The 20,349-nt window shown below is 33.7% G+C and overlaps 1 long non-coding RNA gene across 1 annotated transcript; it reads right to left on the bottom strand.

The window, feature by feature from the left end:
- Positions 1-5,923: 5,923 nt before the first annotated feature.
- On the bottom strand, positions 5,924-13,771 carry LOC143246010 (uncharacterized). Its single transcript, XR_013025719.1, has 3 exons — positions 13,585-13,771; positions 6,677-6,775; positions 5,924-6,550 (listed from the first exon to the last, which is right to left on the bottom strand). It is a non-coding gene; the product is annotated as an uncharacterized LOC143246010 (long non-coding RNA).
- Between the last annotated feature and the right edge of the window lie 6,578 nt (positions 13,772-20,349).

The raw sequence follows: 20,349 nt of genomic DNA, 5'->3' as shown, positions 1-20,349 counted from the left end.
TCCTACTTTTTTCATTTTGGCTTTTTTATATTTTTCATTTGAGTTTGTCCGATTACTTTAACAGTAATTTGTGAATATAATTATTTTAATGTTATGATATTTTTTTCACGAATGTCACTTCACTCTTTGCACAGGTTATAATCATGTTATCTTATATTCGAGTTAACAACATACGACTAAGTTGCAAGTTAATTATGATGTTTTATTCATATTAGACCAATATGATCTAAAAAGAGAAAAGTCTATTGAATATAATAAATTACTATGATTTACATTTTTTGACATACTTTTCAAAAGTATCTCTCATTTTGGTCGGTGGAAGTTTGTCACGCTAACCCAGTATAAACTATCATTTTAGTAATTCAAAGTGTTAATTTTTAATCCATTCAGCCATACAGAATGACCTCATTATATGGACAAATTCCAGTTCTATAACCCCGTTTGTTTCTTTGTTTTTGAATTTCGCGCAAATCTACACTATCTGCGCTAGCCGTCCCTAATTTATCAGTATAAGACAAGAGGGAAGGCAGCTAGTCATCACTACCCACCGCCAACTCTTGGGCTACTCTTTTACCAACGAATAGTGGGATTGACCGTCACATTATAACACCCCCACAGCTGAAAGGGTTAGCATGTTTGATATGACAGTGATTCAAACCAGCGACCCTCAGATTACGAGTCGAGCGCCTTAACAAAACAAAAACTCTAAAACCATTTATAGTTCTCGTTCATTTTCAGTCATGAGAAACTGTCACCGCATGATAATACTACTAGTGTAAGTATAAACGTTACTGATCATTAAATTACGTAAATTTAACTGTGTCGTCTCTATTTACGAGTAAACTAAATCATAATATTTTAGAATTTCTTTATGTGACCATAAATATATATTTATAGTAACAATGCATTTTTCCAAGAAATATTGTTACTGCACTACACACCTTTTTAACATAAATTCTTATTTTGTTCTAGGAGATGCTACAGGAAGTATAACAACTGCGGTACCTTTATGAACAGCCATGTATTCCTACTCTTGAACCATCTTGTGTATTTATGAGTGTGACAACAAAACGTTTATGAATTCGATCGATAACAATACTCACATATAAGCGCTTCTCGTTGCGTAACCAGTGGCACAGTATGTCTGAGAAAAAGATACAGTACTAGTAAATACACTCGTGTCCAGAGCTGATGGAACAAAGTATCTGTCGATTGCAATACGATCAAACAAAAGAAAACGTGTAAAACCTGGGTTAGCAATGGAACTGAAAAAAAACTTGGGCATCACAATTTTCGACTAGTTTTATAAGAGTGAGATAATTCTGGCGGACATTAAGTAGGATTTGTTGCTAAGATAATTTTTATGACAAAATATAAATTTCAGGATTTTATCTTTTTGAAACAGAAGAAAATAGATAAAATCTTCCTAAAGAAATGTACAGCGGTAAGTCTACGGGTTTACAACGCAAAAATCACGGGTTCGATTCCTCTCGGTGGACTCAGCAGATAGCCTGATGTGGCTTTGCTATAAGAAAAACACAAACAAACACACAAACCTAATTATTTTTCATTACAGACAGCCCTTGTGTAGCTTTGCGCGAAATTCTAAAGAAACCAAACCCTCTAGTGTATCGTTTCATAACTAGAGAAGGCTATGCGCAGATTGTTCTTTATATAGCTTTGCCTGAAAATTCTAAAACGAAAATTTATTGGCATACAAACGTTAAAACAAAAAAGACGTAAGCATATTTTTCATACCAATTTCTTTGCGTCCAAACCACATTAGTTGGAAGGTGTGTGCCATAAAACTAAAATGGCTCGTAGTTAGTCATTTACTTGAAAAATCTGTGTACATAAGATGCTGAAAGCTTAGTCTTATCTCAGACTTGTCTCCCCCTTGTTTTCTAACTCACTTTTTTATTGTCTGTGAATATCTTCACAAAATACTGCTCTGTCGTTATTGGTGGGCATTTTATGGTCTCCAGCAAATATAAGCTTATGAAGTAAAGATACCAATACCTTGCAACCTAAATGATTTGAGAAACTTTCAATTTTTTAACCGAAGTAACTTGTAGTATAATAGCAAAGTCTCACGAGATCCTGAATAAATTTAACATGTTTGTGCAACAACCTATTTAGCTGTAAGTAAGATTATGCTATTTTAAGATTATAATGGCGTGCAAAATATAATAACTATTCAGCCTCCGGTTATTTTATATCACGAGATAACAGGTATTGCTATAATGTTCTAGTAACAAGACATAAAAAAACTGAAGCCATGAGTCTAAAAGTTTCAAATGTTCACACACATTTTATCGTTGTTATTATACACGCTTATAATTATGCTGTTGTTACTGCTCTGATGATTATGATGTATGGCCCAATTTGGAGCTAACAACTGTTATTTATAAATTGAAAGTAATTATTGTTATCAAAAGTTAACGTTTAGCCGTAGCTTGAACACATATTTTAAAACTGACTCCAAGCAAAATAAAGTTATCGTAAGACGAAAGGACAGCATCATCACCATCTGTAATGTACCGTGAATAACAAACAAGAGCCATAAGTTGAAGCAACACTAGTTTGCTACAGAAAATACAAAATTAACCTTTCGGGTGTTCACACATATACTACCGAAGTTACAAACCACTAGAACTAGGTTCTTTGTTTCGAGTGAGCGTGGGTCTTTTGCCTAAATTAACAATTTTACCACAGCTATGGTTATGAATATTGGAGTAATTTGTATAATCAAGCTGTGGGCGAATTAATTACAGACAGGGTGTGATGACTACTTCCTGCCATGGTAGATTATTTACCCGCACATTTAGTCGAATTATATCAAATGCCATTTATTTTCATTAGCATTTAAAGGATTATTAGAAAAGTAGACACAGAAAACACTAAAATCAGGCGAGCTGTGCACTAAGTACTAAAAAATATTATTTGAACAATGAGGTTGTCTATTTCTGTGTTACACAAGTGATTAAATATATAGTGTTTTTTTGTTGTTTTTCTAGTGGACAAAAGTAATTAATCTGAAACACACGATTTGCAGTTGCTATAAAACCAACCTCCATCTAGATTAAATTACGTGTTATTCGAAAAGGCGTTCTAAATGAGTTTTTGTGTCAAATAATGAAATTAAATTTCGTTAATATGCTTGAATTACAACTTATAAAACGGATACCGCGTTACATAAAAATTGCACGTGCACAAAATATTCATACAACAAAGAAAGCCAGCGAAATAGCTTAATCTGCAACAACGTTCGAACAGTAACAATAAAGATATTACTCACTGGACTTGCTATCTTAGGACAAAGCAATTAATAATAATAGTGGTTTATAGCGATGTAAGGAAAAAATGTAAGTAGACGAAGCAACGAAAACCTTCTAAACCTGACAAAAATGGATCGACACCACATTCTATAAGGGTTATTGCTACGATAGCTTTCTGTGCTATATAATTCTATAAAATGTAAACGATTCAGATAAAACGAGAAAAAAGAAGAATTTTCTCATGTTTTATATGTTATACTCGTAGTGTTATTTGATTAGATATTGTTGTGTGAAGTGACCTGTCATGTGTTTTTATTTATTATATAATCTGTATACATATTACTTTAGTTTATATATTCTATGAAAGATCACACTCATACTTTTGTCTAGGGGTTTTTGTTATTAACGTACTGTCTCCTGATAGTGATGACCTAAATATTTTATTACAAGTATCTTCCCAGCGAAATATAGCTTTTGATTTGTAAAATATATCGAACCGTTTCGATAAACTAGTTGAATGATACAATAGTTTGTTCGTTTTTGTAGTGATCCTAGTTTCATACTTAAAGTGAGCTTTTGATATCATTCTCTCTGTTTATATATATATATATACTCCTTAGTAACATAGCAACATGTTTGCAGATTTACAAAGCTAGAAACCTAGTTTCAACACCAGTGGTGGGAAGGGCACAGATAGCCCTTTGTGTAGCTTTGTGCTTAATTTCAAACAAATGAAATCAAATCAAAATATATTTCTATATATACACTTTCAAAGTTTTAGTAAACTAAATAAGCCACGGAGATTTTTGTTCAAACCTTCTGTTATTACCATTAGGTTATTGTTATTTTGTGATTAAAAGATATTCGAAAAGTGTTAGGGATATAAGTTTAACAATCTTACAAAATTGTCTGAATACATCTGTACTATTTCTGGAAAGATACTGTCTTAAAATTGAAAAATCGTGCATTCTCGCTCTCTAATGTTGGCTTAATACGCTAATTTTATTCCTTACGTAATGTGTGATTCTTGTGAAGTGCAACTTATCAATTGAAAACTACTTGTGCACCATATCATCAGTAAAACCAATCAGATCTTACAAAAACAGGGGCCTGTACCAATAGCTTTCATTTTGAAACTTCTATGTAAGAGTTCTCTTCATGTAACAAAGTACCCGTCAACAAGTGATAGTAGAAGTAAAAAGAGGATTAAGTGTTCAGTTGTAAAAAAATAAAATTAGTTTTTACATATTTTTCACAAATACTTGTGAGGACAGTGTCGCAGCACAACTTCTTTTAAGCCTAAAACTACAAAGATAAACTAAATAAACTCTAAATATAAATAAAGTTAAAAGGCCCAATTTTTTTAAAAATTAGATTGAAAGTTGCAAACAAATTCTGCTTCGTTTGTTTGTAATTAAGCACAAAGCTACACAAAGGGCTGTCTGTGCTATGCCAACCAGGAGTATCGAAATCTGGTTTCTATTGTTGTAAATCCACAAATATACCGCTTTACCAATGGTGGGAAATTCTGCTTCAGAAACATCATAAAGAGATCTAAATATTTCAAATATATTTTTTAATTCTCTAAAAAAAGTTTGCATTTCCTAACGATAGATGAATTATAATTACAAACCTAAGCCATTTTCGCAACAAACAATAATAAAAAGATTAAATTGTACAAACCTGAATTTGTCCTCATACATAAAAGAAGTTTTATACATGTAGTTACTTTTGTTTTAAACGTTATGTACATAAAGTTCAAGGCCCAGCATGGCCAAGCGTGTTAAGGCGTGCGACCTCGTAATCTGAGGATCGCGGGTTTGCATCCCCATCGCGTCAAACATGCTCGCCCTTTCAGCCGTGTGGGCGTTATAATGTACAGTCAATCCCACTATTCGTCGGTAAAATAGTAGCCCAAGAGTTGGCGGTGGGTGGTAATGACTAGCTGCCTTCCCTCTAGTCTCACACTGCTAAATTAGGGACGGCTAGCCCAGATAGCCCTCAAGTAGCTTTGTGCGAAATTCAAAAACAAACAAACATAAAGTTCAAACGTAACGCCCTCTATCCAACTTGATAATTCACTTCTACCTTTTTCCAATTAATTCAGCATTAAATCAAGGTGCAAAATCAATATTTAAAAATAATAATTTATCTTGCTTATTTTTATAAATCCAAAATGGAAATGAATAATAAAATGTTTCATGAAGTTCGTCCAATTTTCATTTTAAACACGAATTTAAATGTTTACTTTCTGGTATGTGAGACAAAGTTTATTTTTCTCTACAATAATTTTTTCTTTTAACCTTACAAAAGTTAGTTCAAGATGTAATGAATATTCTTAGAGTTACAGTTACAAATAAGAATTAATATTGAGTAATTTCTCTCCAGCCAGAAGACAAAAGATCTCCTTCATTCAGTTATATATATATATGTAAACATATATGTATCTGAGCGTGTGCGCGCGCGTATTTTTAAGGGTGTAATGTACGTGTATGCATACATTTTAAATATCAAATCTGAGGTTTTGTATCAGGTTAGCGTGGGTTTATAAACCTTATACAATGACAACTAATTGAAATATTTTTCAGGCTGAGATATTTTTATAGTTCATTACGATATGAAGAAGATTTGAAGAAATTATGATAATACAAGAATACTGGATCTTTATTTTCTCACGTGCATGAATCCATATTAATACAACTTTTTAATTACTTAACTCGTTACCATAAGATACTGATATAAAATAGTTGTAGACTTGTATAGCTGTATTTAGAAATGTAAGGTTGCATGTTTAAAACAAAATGAAACAGAATGAATATTCTTCCTGAAGTCTTATTCGTTCCTTATAACAATGCTGCTACTAATGGCCTTTGCCTCAAGACCAGGTCGTTCATAACTCTGTGCATGCTGTCCACGTATGTGAGACACCAGGTGAATAAAGTTTGACATTCTAGGGTTTTATCAGTCTTTATATTGCCCTGACAAACCAGCATCTTGGGGAGAACTGAGTAGAGGTTATCAGGAGATCAAGGACGGCAAGTCGTATGACAACCTCAACAACCAGTTTGGAACTTGATGGGTCATGCTAAGTTGTTTTGATGTTTGAGATTGCTAGCATGACATCTGAAAGGCATTCCGTGTTAAAAGTTGTCTGATTTTATGGTAGTGTCGTCTTCAAATGAGTCTTAGATAAGAAAAAAAAAAGCCGCCCTTAAGCTGAAATGAAGTAGGGGATCACGAACAGCCATATCCACTTGACAGTTAGGGACCATCTGAAAAAATACTTGAGTTATTCAGGGAAGATTTCTTTAATTGAAAAATGTACGATATAGAAATTTTGAACATTTTTTGTATATATTTTCTATACTAAAACACTTTACTTCCAAATGTGGATTTACCTTATTATTTGTACAGCGGTAAGTCTACGGATTTACAACACTAAAATCAGGAGTTCGATTCCTCTCGGTGGATTCAGCAGATAGCCCGAGGTGGCTTTGCTATAAGAGAAAAAGACACAAACCTCATTATTTTACATACACGGTCTTTCTGCAATTAATTAATCTGGTTCTAGCGCGCATTTTATCTCACTATTCCAGCATTATCTTCTTCAACAATTTCAAGATATAAAGAGCATTTGATCTGTCCATTGTAAAATTAGTTATTACTCTGGTGGAAAATTGTATTGCATTGCCGAAATGTTTTTACAATTTTCTTCAGAATAATCGTTTGTTTTGAGGCCTTGATGTATTTAAGTGGGGCCCGGCATGGCCAAGCGTGTTAAGGCGTGCGACTCGTAATCTAAGGGTCGCGGGTTCGCATCTCCGTCGCGCCAAACATGCTCGTCCTTTCAGCCGTGGGGGCGTTATAATGTGACGGTCAATCCTACTATTCGTTGGTAAAAGAGTAGCCCAAGAGTTGGCGGTGGGTGGTGATGACTAGCTGCCTTTCCTCTAGTCTTACACTACTAAATTAGGGACGGATAGCACAGATAGCCCTCGAGTAGCTTTGTGAGCAATTCAAAAAACAAACAAACAAGCATTTAAGTATAAATACGATTCACATATGATGCAGTACTGTTTAATTGTTACATCAGAAGTTTTATAAACTGTCTGGATTACATCAGTTGTTTTTTTTTGGCTATAAATAGACGTTCTTACTGAGAGTCAGTTTAGAAGACTATTCGAATTTACATCATGAATGTGATACTACCATGGTTCAGAGGATGCAAGTTAACTTCACGGAGAAAAGCAGTCACTTTTTTCTTCGAGAAAGAGAAACTTTCAACAAGGTAGTCTGCTAGAAGATTTAAATTTAACCAGTTTACCCCTGGTTACATAGATATAAAGAAAAATGGCTATGTGAGTATGTGATAAAAAAGGGTAGAAAGAAATCTTTCACAGCATTGACAATGACATTCTGAAATGTGTGAGCCTACATAAACATCGATTGTCGTCCATATATGTTAAAAGAACATGCCATGAAAACATCGGGGATCGGTTTTACCGATCACACTATCCGGTACCGTCTTTATTTAGCAGGTTTTCCAATAAAAAACTAAGAAATAAACCACTTCTCATTTACAAGATGAGAATGATGAGACTCAACTGAGTCAAAGAGCATGTTGATTGGACTGTAGCAAAGTGATCTTCTCAGACAAATAAAAGTTCACCCTACATGGGTCTGACAGGAAGCACTTTATACGAAATCGATGTCAAGAAGTGCTTCATCTACTATGCGTGAATGCAACTGTGAAGCATCTGTATATTCAGGTGATATGAGGGGTGCATCTTTGATCTGTGTGCGGGTCGTCTCCATTTACTAGAAGGTACTGTTAGTGCCAACAAGTACATTGAAAACCCAAAGTTCTGGTTAAAGCAAACAGTTCGGGATCACTTTGTCGGAGCTGACCAGTGAACATTCCATGACGACTCTGTTCTATGCCATAGGGCTAGAAATGTTAGTAACATTCATACACTCTGTGCAGTAGATGTGAAATAAGGAGAAACTTTCATGCTAATGCATTAAAAAGGCATCTCCCATTCTATTTTACTACTTCGTGTGAAAGACTATCTTCGAAGGGAGAGGATCAAGATACTACGCTGGCCAGACAACAGCCCAGATCTGAACTCTATCGAAAACCGTTGGAAAATAATAGGTAACATAATGCAAGACAAGAAACCGAGAAGCGCCTTGGAAGTGCAAGAAACCGTACATTGCGTGTAGCATCATGAACCCTCCTTTGTCTACATTCAGTGCCTCGTACACCCTATGCCACAGCGTCGTCAAATGATTACGTTTGTTTCGTTTCTTACAGCAGAATCACATCGCACTATATACTGTGCCCACCGAAAGAAAGCTAACCCCTGATTTCAGCGTTGCATAACCGAAGACTTAATGCTCTTCCACTGGGGGACATCAAGAAGCTATCAAGGTCAGAGAAAGCACAACCAAATATTAACACACACAAAAAAAGCAAACAGACTTAGTAATCACTTTTTGTCAACCACATTAGTGGAATTGTATCCAAATTCAGGTTTTCTTAGTCTTGTTTTGTTTGTTTGTTTTGGAATTTCGCACAAAGCTACTCGAGGGCTATCTGTGCTAGCCGTCCCTAATTTAGCAGTGTAAGACCAGAGGGAAGGCAGCTAGTCATCACCACCCACCGCCAACTCTTGGGCTACTCTTTTACCAACGAATAGTGGGATTGACCGTCACATTATAACGCCCCTACGGCTGGGAGGGCGAGCATGTTTAGCGCGACGCGGGCGCGAACCCGCGGATTACGAGTCGCACGCCTTACGCGCTTGGCCATGCCAGGCATTTTCTTAGTCAGGGAACATTTTCGTATTTACCAAGTATTTATTGGTCACCTGTTATAATACATTTGCCACTTTTGGTCTGTTAATAAAGACGCATATATTAATCTAATAAATAAATAATAATTCATAATAAATGAATGACTGATACATGAGGCAGTTAAGCCACACAATGTCCATCCATAACCGTTTTACACTAGTATTAACACTTCCATAAGGCATAATCTCGTAAAAATTACAGGAACCAATAAAAATGTGGAAAAAAAAAGGTGATGCAATAATTTTTTCCACCTATGTGTATAATGTTGAAAAATGTGCAGTTTACGCTTTACATAAAATTTTTGACAACAATACTACTCGTGTTTAGTTGATTATCTTTCGTGATGCATACAATTCATGTTTTATTTCGTGTACCTGCACAGACCTATTGACACTTTGTTAAATTTATTATTGTTTGTTTGTTTGTTTTAGAATTTCGCACAAAGCTACTCGAGGGCTATCTGTGCTAGCCGTCCCTAATTTAGAAGTGTAAGACTAGAGGGAAGGCAGCAAGTCATCACCACCCACCGCCAACTCTTGGGCTACTCTTTTACCAACGAAAAGTGGGATTGACCGTCACATTATAACGCCCCCACGGCTGGGAGGGCGAGCATCTTTAGCGCGACGCGGGCGCGAACCCGCGACCCTCAGATTACGAGTCGCGCTCCTTACGCGCTTGGCCATGCCAGGCCGTTAAATTTATTAACTTTCACTTTTACAAATTTACTTTAATTGCATATACTATGCCTCGTCAGCAGTTCTTGTTCAATAAGTTTGTTAATTCTGTTAATTCTTAGAATTAAGCACAAAGGCAATTTTGTGCTCTGCGCCACAGGGGGGGGGACGTGTCAATAAGAGGAATATAAATTTATTTGTAACAATGCGTTATCCAAACTGAACGACGTGAAACAAACAAATACTAAATAATTTAAAGTGAGTCTATTTCACTTCCATTCTAAGTTTCAACATTCGTTTTTCTATTTCAGGTTCTTTTTCTTTGTTAGAACATTTTTTTTTAGTTTTTATCGTGTTAAGTAATAAATGTCATGTATAACGTCAGTTTCTTTTCTGAGGACATTTTGATTTCAAACAATAGCAATAGTTCAACCTCTTATGGATTAAAAACATTCGTACCTCGCAGCAGAGAAATCGAATACCGGGAACTACATAAAATATTTTCTTTGAGCATAATAAAGCTCTGTCTTAAGCTGTTTAACGCCTCTCCAAAGAAAATTTATTGAATAATTAATAATTACTTTCAAACGTGGATCATTGAAGTAACAAGAGATACTTGATGAAATCCGATTAGTTTGCTAAGTTTTAATTCTTGTTTAATATTGATGTGTAAAAACTTGTTGTGTGTGTGTGGTGTTGAATATCAGTGGTAATAAAAGTTTTATTTCAATGTTTTGAACTAAAAGGATTTAAAATTCGAACATTTTCAGAGATTAAACCTCTTACATTTTCAAGAGTGAATAACGAAATAGAGAAAGTTTCTTATTTAATCTCTTTTGTTGTCAGAGGAAGTAACGACTTCACGATCCGCTCATCATAACAATGAAAGAACTTTAAAAAAATTTTTTATTTAGCTTTTAAGATCATGCACCAATGAATGATTGATTTTAAGTATCTTTTTTTTTCTTCTTAAAAGTGTATGAAACTACTAGCTTATAAGTTTATTTCTATAAAAGCCTAAACTAATTTTAATGTATTTTCTTAATGAAAGCTGTTTCAAAACTGATGATAAGAAAGGAGCATTAACCCTTTTATTACGAGATAATTATATTATTTACTTAACAATTTATCCTTATAACTCGAGACTCTGGAAGAGTCAATAAAACATGTCAAGGATCTATGTTTTTGTAGGTGGAATAATCGGATAGGGTATGATGAAATGTGAGTAGGTAATATAAGTTGATAACTTTAAACAGGTTAAATACAAAATGGACATTGTAACGCATTTTGAGATCAGAGAGAACTTCGAATCTAAGCAGTGTTGTCAATGCTTGCTTCTTCTCGCTGGCCTGTCCAGCATTGCCTGAATCTCACACAAACTCAATATTTGTTCTGCTTTTTTGCACTAACTTTCTATTATGACTGTGTACACAAAAGCACATATTTGTAACTGAAGAAACGGATAACGAAATTATTTAACAAGAGGTCTTGCGAATCAACCAGTGGATAATAAACCATACCACTGTATAAATAACTCATAGATCACAGCCATACGAACACTTGATTGACTATATAAATGTTATTATTGTACATGTTAGTCATGGGTCATAGACACATTTGATTAGATACGTAACAGGACACACAGCCAGAAAATAATAAATTGTACCGTTACACAAGTCATAAGTCATATAAGAATTTGTTTGGATATGTAAATAAAAATAGATGAGAGGTTTTTGATATTATACTAGTTCTGAGAATTTTAGGACTAAAGAAACACAAATTACCACAAAATGAGCTACACTGATCTGGAATTATCTTGTGACGACGAATGCACGAAACAATTAAAACATCAAGTGAGCCACACCCACAAAAGAAACCAGACAAACTTGCTTCCCATTACTCCTAAAGTAAGAAAGAAAAAATCCGTGCTTCACAGGTAAATAACAGCTAACAATCGCTTATATACGATTTTGAAAAATAGTATTACTATAAATACAGTATAATTTAATATCCATGCAACATATTTAATTACATAATATATTTAAAAGTTCTCCAACTTAGTTTAGTGAAATAAAAAAAAACCCGTAAGGAAATCGTGTTCTATTTGTTTGTAAGATAGGAAATTTTAACCTTACTTGTTGAATTCACAGTGAGACATCTTAAAGAAAAGCTGTAAACAGTAACGTGTGGGGAGGTAACACATAGCTTTCACAGACTTTGGCTCATGCAATTTGTATAAATAGAAGTAACATAGAAGTACATTGTTTTGTTACTATTTTAATTGTAGCCACAGCTAGAAAATACTTAGCTCTTTTCATTACGAAAACTGTTTCTAGAAGCTTTTCAACTCATAGAATTAGTCATAAATTTTCATGGATATAACTTGAAAACTATTGTGAATATGTTAGTGAATATTTATACAAACATGTAAAAATTTGTTCAAATTCTAAGTAAAATGAAACAAAAGGAAATGTGTAAGGACTGCCTGTTCGTTTTTTGTTGAATTTTCACAAAGCTACTCGAGAGCTGTCTACGCCACCCATCCATAATTTGAAAGTGACAAACCAGAAGGAAAGCAACTATTCAGCATCACACAGAGCCAACTCATGAGTTACTCTAATTGAGTTACTCTCAATATAATACCTTCCATTGCTGTTAGGGCGAACTACCTAACCACCATTAAGGCTGGATTAAGGATAAGATACTGGTTATTCTTTCTTCTCTTTTGTATCTGTCATCAACTGTCTGTATATGTACATAAAACGCTTATGTAATCAAATCGAAAACAACGACTTATAAACTAAAAAATAAATTAATCCCTTTTAATAGTAAAAAAATAACAATTTCAAATAGGCCAATATAAATTATACTCGCATAAACAAAAATGAGCACTAATTAACCAAAGTAAGTCACGGGTTTCACCAAACATATCAAAACGTATCAACTAAATATAAACAAAAATAATTAAAAACGTATTACATACCTAGTTGCTTCCTAATCTAGTTGTTCATGTTGCTTAGGAATGTTAAACAGACAGAAGCAAGAAAAGCTTTTTCACGAGTAAAAAAAAATCCATCAGTATATATAAATTAGCTGCATTTTAAGTGATGATGTAAAGAAATATATATAATAATCCGTTTGGAGAATCAAGAATAGAAATCACTTATTCGGAACTCCTGAAAAATATGATGTTAAATAACGTAGCCTTTGGGGTGGCGTTGTTGGAACTTTTGGTTATCCTAGTTTACAATTTAGGAAGAAATAGTTCTAATGATTTTTAGTGACCTCGAAAATATTGTGTTTTTTAGCCTCTTAGCCATCACATTAGTTGTTCTTATGCATACAGCTATAACCATTGTGATGACACCATTTGGAAAGCTGAATGATTTTTGGTAACCTTAAGTGCAATTTGGTGTTACTGTTTTATTTAATGTAGGAGATATATTGGATGAGCCGTGGAAATTATCTTCCTTTTGCTCTTACCAAGTAGGCCTGGCATGGCCAAGCGCGTTAAGGCGTGCGACTCGTAATCTGAGGGTCGCGGGTTCGCATCCCCGTCGCGCCAAACATGCTCGCCCTCCCAGCCATGGGGGCGTTATAATGTTACGGTCAATCCCACTATTCGTTGGCAAAAGAGTAGCTCAAGAGTTGGCGGTGGGTGGTGATGACTAGCTACCTTCCCTCTAGTCTTACACTGCTAAATTAGGGACGGCTAGCACAGATAGCCCTCGAGTAGCTTTGTGCGAAATTCCAAAAACAAACAAACAAACTCTTACCAAATTATCATCGTATTTTCATCTGAAATATATGTGTAGGTTGGACACACTCTTCATGCTATAAGCATCTTCGATTGAACTTCCTACGAGCTATTGGGTCAAGCCCAATTTTCCATCATACATCTTTATAGATATGGCATCTTGGCTGCAGAGACGTGTAACTCTTAAAGTATTTTCGATCCTCTTATTGCAACAAGGGAAACCAGTTCCGTGGAATGTGCTGATAACAAGAGGCTTTGTTTGTCCAACACTGAATTGAGGTCAGGGGAAAACAAAGATTTCCTATTATAAAGTTGTACATTTACATACAATTTCTGAATGTTAGCCCAAGGACAGATGGTAAAATAGACCAAAGTGACTGACAGTTACATCTAAATCTGTCTCTTGATCCTGGGCAAGTTATAAAAAATCTTATCCTTTGCTCATCAGTAGACAGGAGTAATTGTAAGTTCCTAATTATAATGAAACAGTTCTTTTCACGCTATTTTAACGACAGTTAACTGTACCGAGGTTGCTAGTAACTAGTAGGACTTAGCATTTAGTTTAAGATTACAAAATCCTTTGTGCTGTGTAATATACAATTTAGAATTTTTTTAATATTCATTGTAATCATGATTGTCATTGCAGTATAGAAAAATATAGTAAATATTATATTATAATATCAGGGTGTATATATTAAACACATACATGCATAATTAGTTTACCTCTTAAAACTTTCATTATATAGCTTATTATTTTCAAGTACATCCTTTACCAGAAGGAAGTGTGCTTTAAAACTGACAAAATGGAATTATTCAAAGTAATCAGTCTCCCAGTTGAAAAATCACTATCAGTTTTCTACCCAAAATGTAGGATTTAAAACATTATTAAAAGTCAATGTGCTAGCTGGTTAATCATGCACTGAAAGAGCAAATTGCATGCCTAAAGTGAGAGCTGTGGTACCAAAGAAACATGTTTAGCACTTTAATATTCAGTTTGTGACAAATTCCTTACATTTGTCATCACTGCTGTACTACTAAATGTAAACTTGTGACTGATCTTTCTGAAGAGCAATATTTGATGAAAGATATCTGAATAACACAATCTTTTGAGGGTAAAAGCTATCAATGTTTAATGTAGAAGCATTAGCGAAACTAATACAGCAATAGCTTCTAAAACCACACACCAAAACAAATAAAGCAATGTCTTCATCCTAAAGGTGAAGACTATGGTTATGAAAGAACACTCATTCGAAAAAGCTATTGGTGGGAAACTGGGTTTGTATACCATAGTGCCATTAAGAGAATAAACAAGGTTTTGAAGTTGAAAAATGTTCACAAGCTAAAGCTCAAAAGCTTCAATTCAAATTACTTAGTGAATGCAATAGATGCAATCATGAGAAAGATCGTTAAAAAACTAGAATCATACCAATCCTCTTTGCCACAAACTTGTGAAGTCCTCCACTGCAATTCATATGAAGTTTTGTACCTGTGGTTTGCATAGACCTGGTTTTTTTAGCTTTCAGTCATGTATGGTAAGAGTATTTCTGGAAATCTGTTGAGTTGTGTGATAAAAGATTGGCGTTATTACCCTGGAAGAAGCTTAACTGAAGTTAAAGTGTAAAGCACCAGTTGGATAACCATTAAAATAAGTTTGATCACGATCATTATGAAAGTTACAGTTCCAAAATCAACACAGGATTTGAAACATTGTTTTTACAAAGTGCAGTTAACTCAGTAGGAGGTGTTTATGGTCTGCATATCTTACGTATGTAAATGTTATCGTTTTTAATCTGGTTTAAATTATTGTAATGTTGCATCAGGACATACTTTTTTCAAATTGTTTCAGTAGATTAATAATAAGATGCTTTTGATAATATTACATGTTTACTTTTTTGATATACAAATGACAAAAAAAATGAAGTAGAATCAGATGTGCAGCAGATGAACTCCTAGTTAATAAGAACACAAAAGGTGACAGTTATATCTTCCTTCCACTTTTAGACATTTATAAAAATTGTAAAACATCGTGTATTTAGGACCATTAAATATAATATGTAAATAATTGCTAATAGAACTGTTCCGACTTTATTGTTTTAGGGACTAAGTAGCAATGTGTGGCTTTTGCAGTTTAAGTTGCAAAAAATAGGGTCTTGTTTGGTAAATGATGAAAAATGTAGTAACTTGAGTTATTAGAAAATATCCTTACTAGAGATACCTAGATGTTCAAGCACTCATCTGGAATGCTCTTTGGAAGACTCATAATTGGTATACTACAGGAATAAATTGCATTGAGTTTTTCTATAATGTGGACTGTACTATGAGAGGTAATTTGTGCTAAGTTTTATAAGGCAATAAACTTGGTGATTTTGAGTTATTGCACCTATATATTTTAATAGCTACAGTTATCTTTCCCATGTCATTTTACTATAATGGTTGTAGTATATGTGAGATCAAAATATGTACAATTTAGTACCATTTATTGAATGTAAATATAAACATTCGTAATTTCACACTGTGCATTCAAAATTCAGATAATTATAAAATAACTATCGTATCTGGAACAATCATAAATGTATCGCAGAACACGATTTAAAGTACTCTCCTTACAAGAACACCACTTTCAATGGGATTGTAAAAGAGAATTTGATAATAGCTTCATTCTCATAGTTTGTAAATATGGTATTAAATGTATAAAAACATCACGTCAACGCAATCTGACTTGTTTTCTCGCGCAATACTTTCCAGTAATTTTTTAAAAGAAAATGTGAAGATTTTCTAAGTTTTAATAAGGAATGAATGCTATAATTAGTAATTACTAGCATAAACGGCTATAACAGAATTGCGTTTCTAATAAACTTAAATATCATCTGAGGGCGTCAAAATTTTTACCACATTGTTATCTATCTGCTTTTTATTTTTTATATATAAGCGTTGTAGTAAATATGGCAAATGTTCAACATAAACAGCAGTTTAATCAACAAAAATGACCAAAAATACCGTTAACAGTAAGATATCTAACTGATGACAGTTTGTTCTAAACATTATAGTCAGCTTGCTTTGGAGAGAATTCTACACAATGGATTCGGGAACTCAATCTGGAAATTACAACAATGGATATAGTGGTACAGTATTGAAACTGACAATAATACGATCTTGAAACTTAACAGATAATATAATGCAACGTTGGAGCTATAACAGATGCAAGAAAAGCAGCTATGAAATTATACGGTTGGATGCAGTGACTTAATCTTGAATCTATAATAACGGGCAATAGTAAAGTCTTAAAACTATTACATTGGATGAATTGGTGCGGTCCTGAGACAGTACAGTTAAATATAGTGATTTATTTTTGAAACTATAACAGTAGATAGAGTAACACAGAAATTTGGAAATGGGTATTGTAAAATAGCCTTGAAATTGTAACGATGATAACCTCCTAGTCAGTGCTGACACCAATATATATAACCTCTGCTTTGAAATACTATGAAGCATTTTGCCGGGACAAGCATGGTTGTTTTCGAGATTTACTTGCTAACAAGTTTGTCTGAAGTAGCAATGGATTCTGACTCCTAGCTTAGATGGATGATCAGTAATCTTAATGTAATGTAAAAAATGCTGTCCTAAAATCATCGATTTCCTCAAATTAATGAAGTATTACATTGTCTTTGCTGACTCGTTTTGATTTACGTACAAGAATGGACTTTATTTAATGCAATAGTGCTACCTTGAAAATCACTCTTGTGCGCTTTAATACTAATTTCTGAACTTTTGTCCTAAGCATCAAGTGTAATGGTGGAAACAGTGGATGTACTGTCACATAATTGTTCTCACTTTTATCTCTGGTTACACTATTCTCCTAAGAAGCAAGTTGTTTGTTGCTGTAATGATTATATATATATTATTCAAAGTATTTTTGTAGTCTTTAGTATCTCATCCAAGATTTTTTTTTATGAGGTGGCCCTTTAATATCTCGTGAGTTTACAGTACCATTAACTTGATCTTTTTAATGTGTTTTGGTAGTCAATATATGCGTAGGTCGTTCTTTTATTAGTTGCATGATCATATCTTCAATTGCTTGTATCACATCCATTCTGAATTTCAGTTGCATGCAGGTAATTTCTACAGTCAGGAATAATGAGATAAATTACTTCATTTCATTTTTTCTTGAAACTGGCAGTACTTCTACCTCATTGTATATTGTTGGACATGATTTTACTTTGCAGATGCTGACTTCCTGTATTGTTGGACACCATTTTACTTTGCTGGTGCTTACATCCTGTATTGTTGGACATGATTTTACTTTGCAGATGCTGACTTCCTGTATTGTTGGACACCATTTTACTTTGCTGGTGCTTACATCCTGTATTGTTGGACATGATTTTAATTTGCAGGTGCTGACATTCTGTATTGTTGGACACGATTTTAATTTGCAGGTGCTGACATCCTGTTCTTTTACGTGTTTGCGTTACCGTTCAGAGAGCAGATGATGGTTATACGTATAAAGTATTTATTTCACAATTTGCTTGCTATGAAATGGTGGAGAATATGTTTGATAAATGTTTCTCTCTCTCGATAAAACTGTAATGAAGGCATAAAAACGGGAAGTATTTGCATAATTTAATATCGTGTTAATAATGAGATAAGTAAAACAGCTGTTGGATTTATTTAGGTAAAAGTATTAAAATTAATAAAGTAGATTTATCTTTATTAACTTTGGAATAATCTATCTGTTAAACTTAAGTAAACCACCTAGCTTCAAAGTGATGGAACAAGAAAAATTAGTGAAAGATGTTACATTTTGGAGCAACAGACAAAAAATAACTACGTTTGTATAAATGAAAAGTGATTAGGTAAGAATATAACTTATTTATTGAATTTCTCAAGTAAGGAATGGTGGAGGAGAGTCAATCTTATTTATGATGATTATTAACAGCAACACAGAAGATTTACTTATTTCTATATAGTGTTTTTCTTCAGAAGAGATTTCTTTTTAGTTTATGTAATTAAACTTACGTCTCATAAGGTCATGAGAGGAAAATAGATATAGTAATTTTAATTTATTTTATGAAGCCTATATTTTTACCATTTTATCATAAATTTCTTTTACCCTGGAAAGTGCTGGCTAAAGTGTTCTAATAATAATAATAATCTTTTCCCGCTTCGTTAAGTTTCTGAGTTTGTTTATTTGCCACTCAAATTTCATATGCTGTCTTTGACATTTTAACTTGTTCAAAAGCATTTATTAGTAGTGCTTACAGTCTACTTGAAGTGGTCATTAGTGTGCAGTACCCTCATTATTTCATATATTTTATGGAACAACATGAACTAAACAACACATTAATTAAAGACTAAGATTCACGAACGAGTGCAACATGCCTCCGTCACATGATCCCAATAGCATCTAAAGCTGTGTACCACTACTTAAGGGTGTGTTTTACTTATAACAAAGTCACATCAGGCTATTTGCTGTATCCACCAAGGGCAATCGAACCCTTGATTTTGGCACTATAAATCCGAAAACCTATTGCCCCAGCAAGAGATCCACTTTTAAGCATTACAAGAAGGTATCTTTCCACCAAATTCCGTGTATAACTGGTTGAAATGAGACTAATTAATTGATCCAAATCCCTAAAATTATGGGTTTCCTTCATCTTTAACCCTCTCTAAAATGATCATACATTGGCACATTCTACATTTATGTATGCATATGTATGGAACCTATAAAAAGGACTTTCTACCAAATCTCTAATTCCTAGAAATAGGCAAGTTCACTATCTTTGTTTTATTTTGAATTTCATACATAGCTATAGGAGAAGGGGGGGTCTATCTGAGCTAACCGTTCTAATTTATTAGTGTAAGTAGGAGATAGCTAGTCATCACCATCCACCGCCAATTCTTGGGCTACTCTTTTACCAACGAAACCATAGTTGCCTATAACAGTTCGCTCACTTAGCTCTTCACTAGTGAATGGCTGGTTTTGGTGTGAGATCTGAAGTACTGAGTGGAACCATTATCAATGAGAAAACTCGGGTGAAACTTTTACCGTGAAATTGAAAAGTCATAATACTCTAGACTCTCTAGAGCTACCACTGTTCCGATCTGCTAGCATAGCGGTATGCAATAACCTATTTTCAGCAGTTGTACATATATGGAACTGTTTTAATTTTTTGCTTAAAATATTTTAAAGCTCATAACTTTAGTTATGTAAAATTCGCGTAGAAAATGAAAAAAAAAATACTCTAAGTTTAGTTTGTGAATAACTTCTAGTAAACTTCTGTAAACAACGTATGTGTTGTTGATTTTTATTATTTTTCTGTCCATTCCTAAGTATAGGTTCATATTTGCTAAGTATTTGTCATCACTTGAAAGTACTTTGTTTTCATATGAGTTTAATTTTCTGTCAGTGGTTTTGTAATTACAGCTTTTTCGTTACAAAAAAAATACTAGAGCTCTATGACAAAATAAAAAAGTGAGAATTTAAAAAAAAAAATCCTGGACAGACCTGGATCTGATTCCACTGGATTTATTTCATTAGCTGTTCAACAAAAATGAAATGATTTTATGGTTTATATCGTCAGCTGAAAAACAGAAGCTCAAAAGTTACAGATACTACACTAATTTGAATAAACGGAACGATCAGGGAGATAAGAACGATAAGGAATCATGAAATGAGTAGTTTAGTGGTAGGAAGGAAAAAACAAAATCTTCAGTACATTATAAATTCACGAGACATTAAACCATTAATAATATACTAGGAAATAAAACTTCTCCTTGTAGTTTCATT

This window comes from Tachypleus tridentatus, chromosome 3, assembly GCF_004210375.1.
Source record: "Tachypleus tridentatus isolate NWPU-2018 chromosome 3, ASM421037v1, whole genome shotgun sequence".
Lineage (NCBI taxonomy): Eukaryota > Metazoa > Arthropoda > Merostomata > Xiphosura > Limulidae > Tachypleus > Tachypleus tridentatus.
This window is presented reverse-complemented; position numbering and strand designations above follow the sequence as displayed.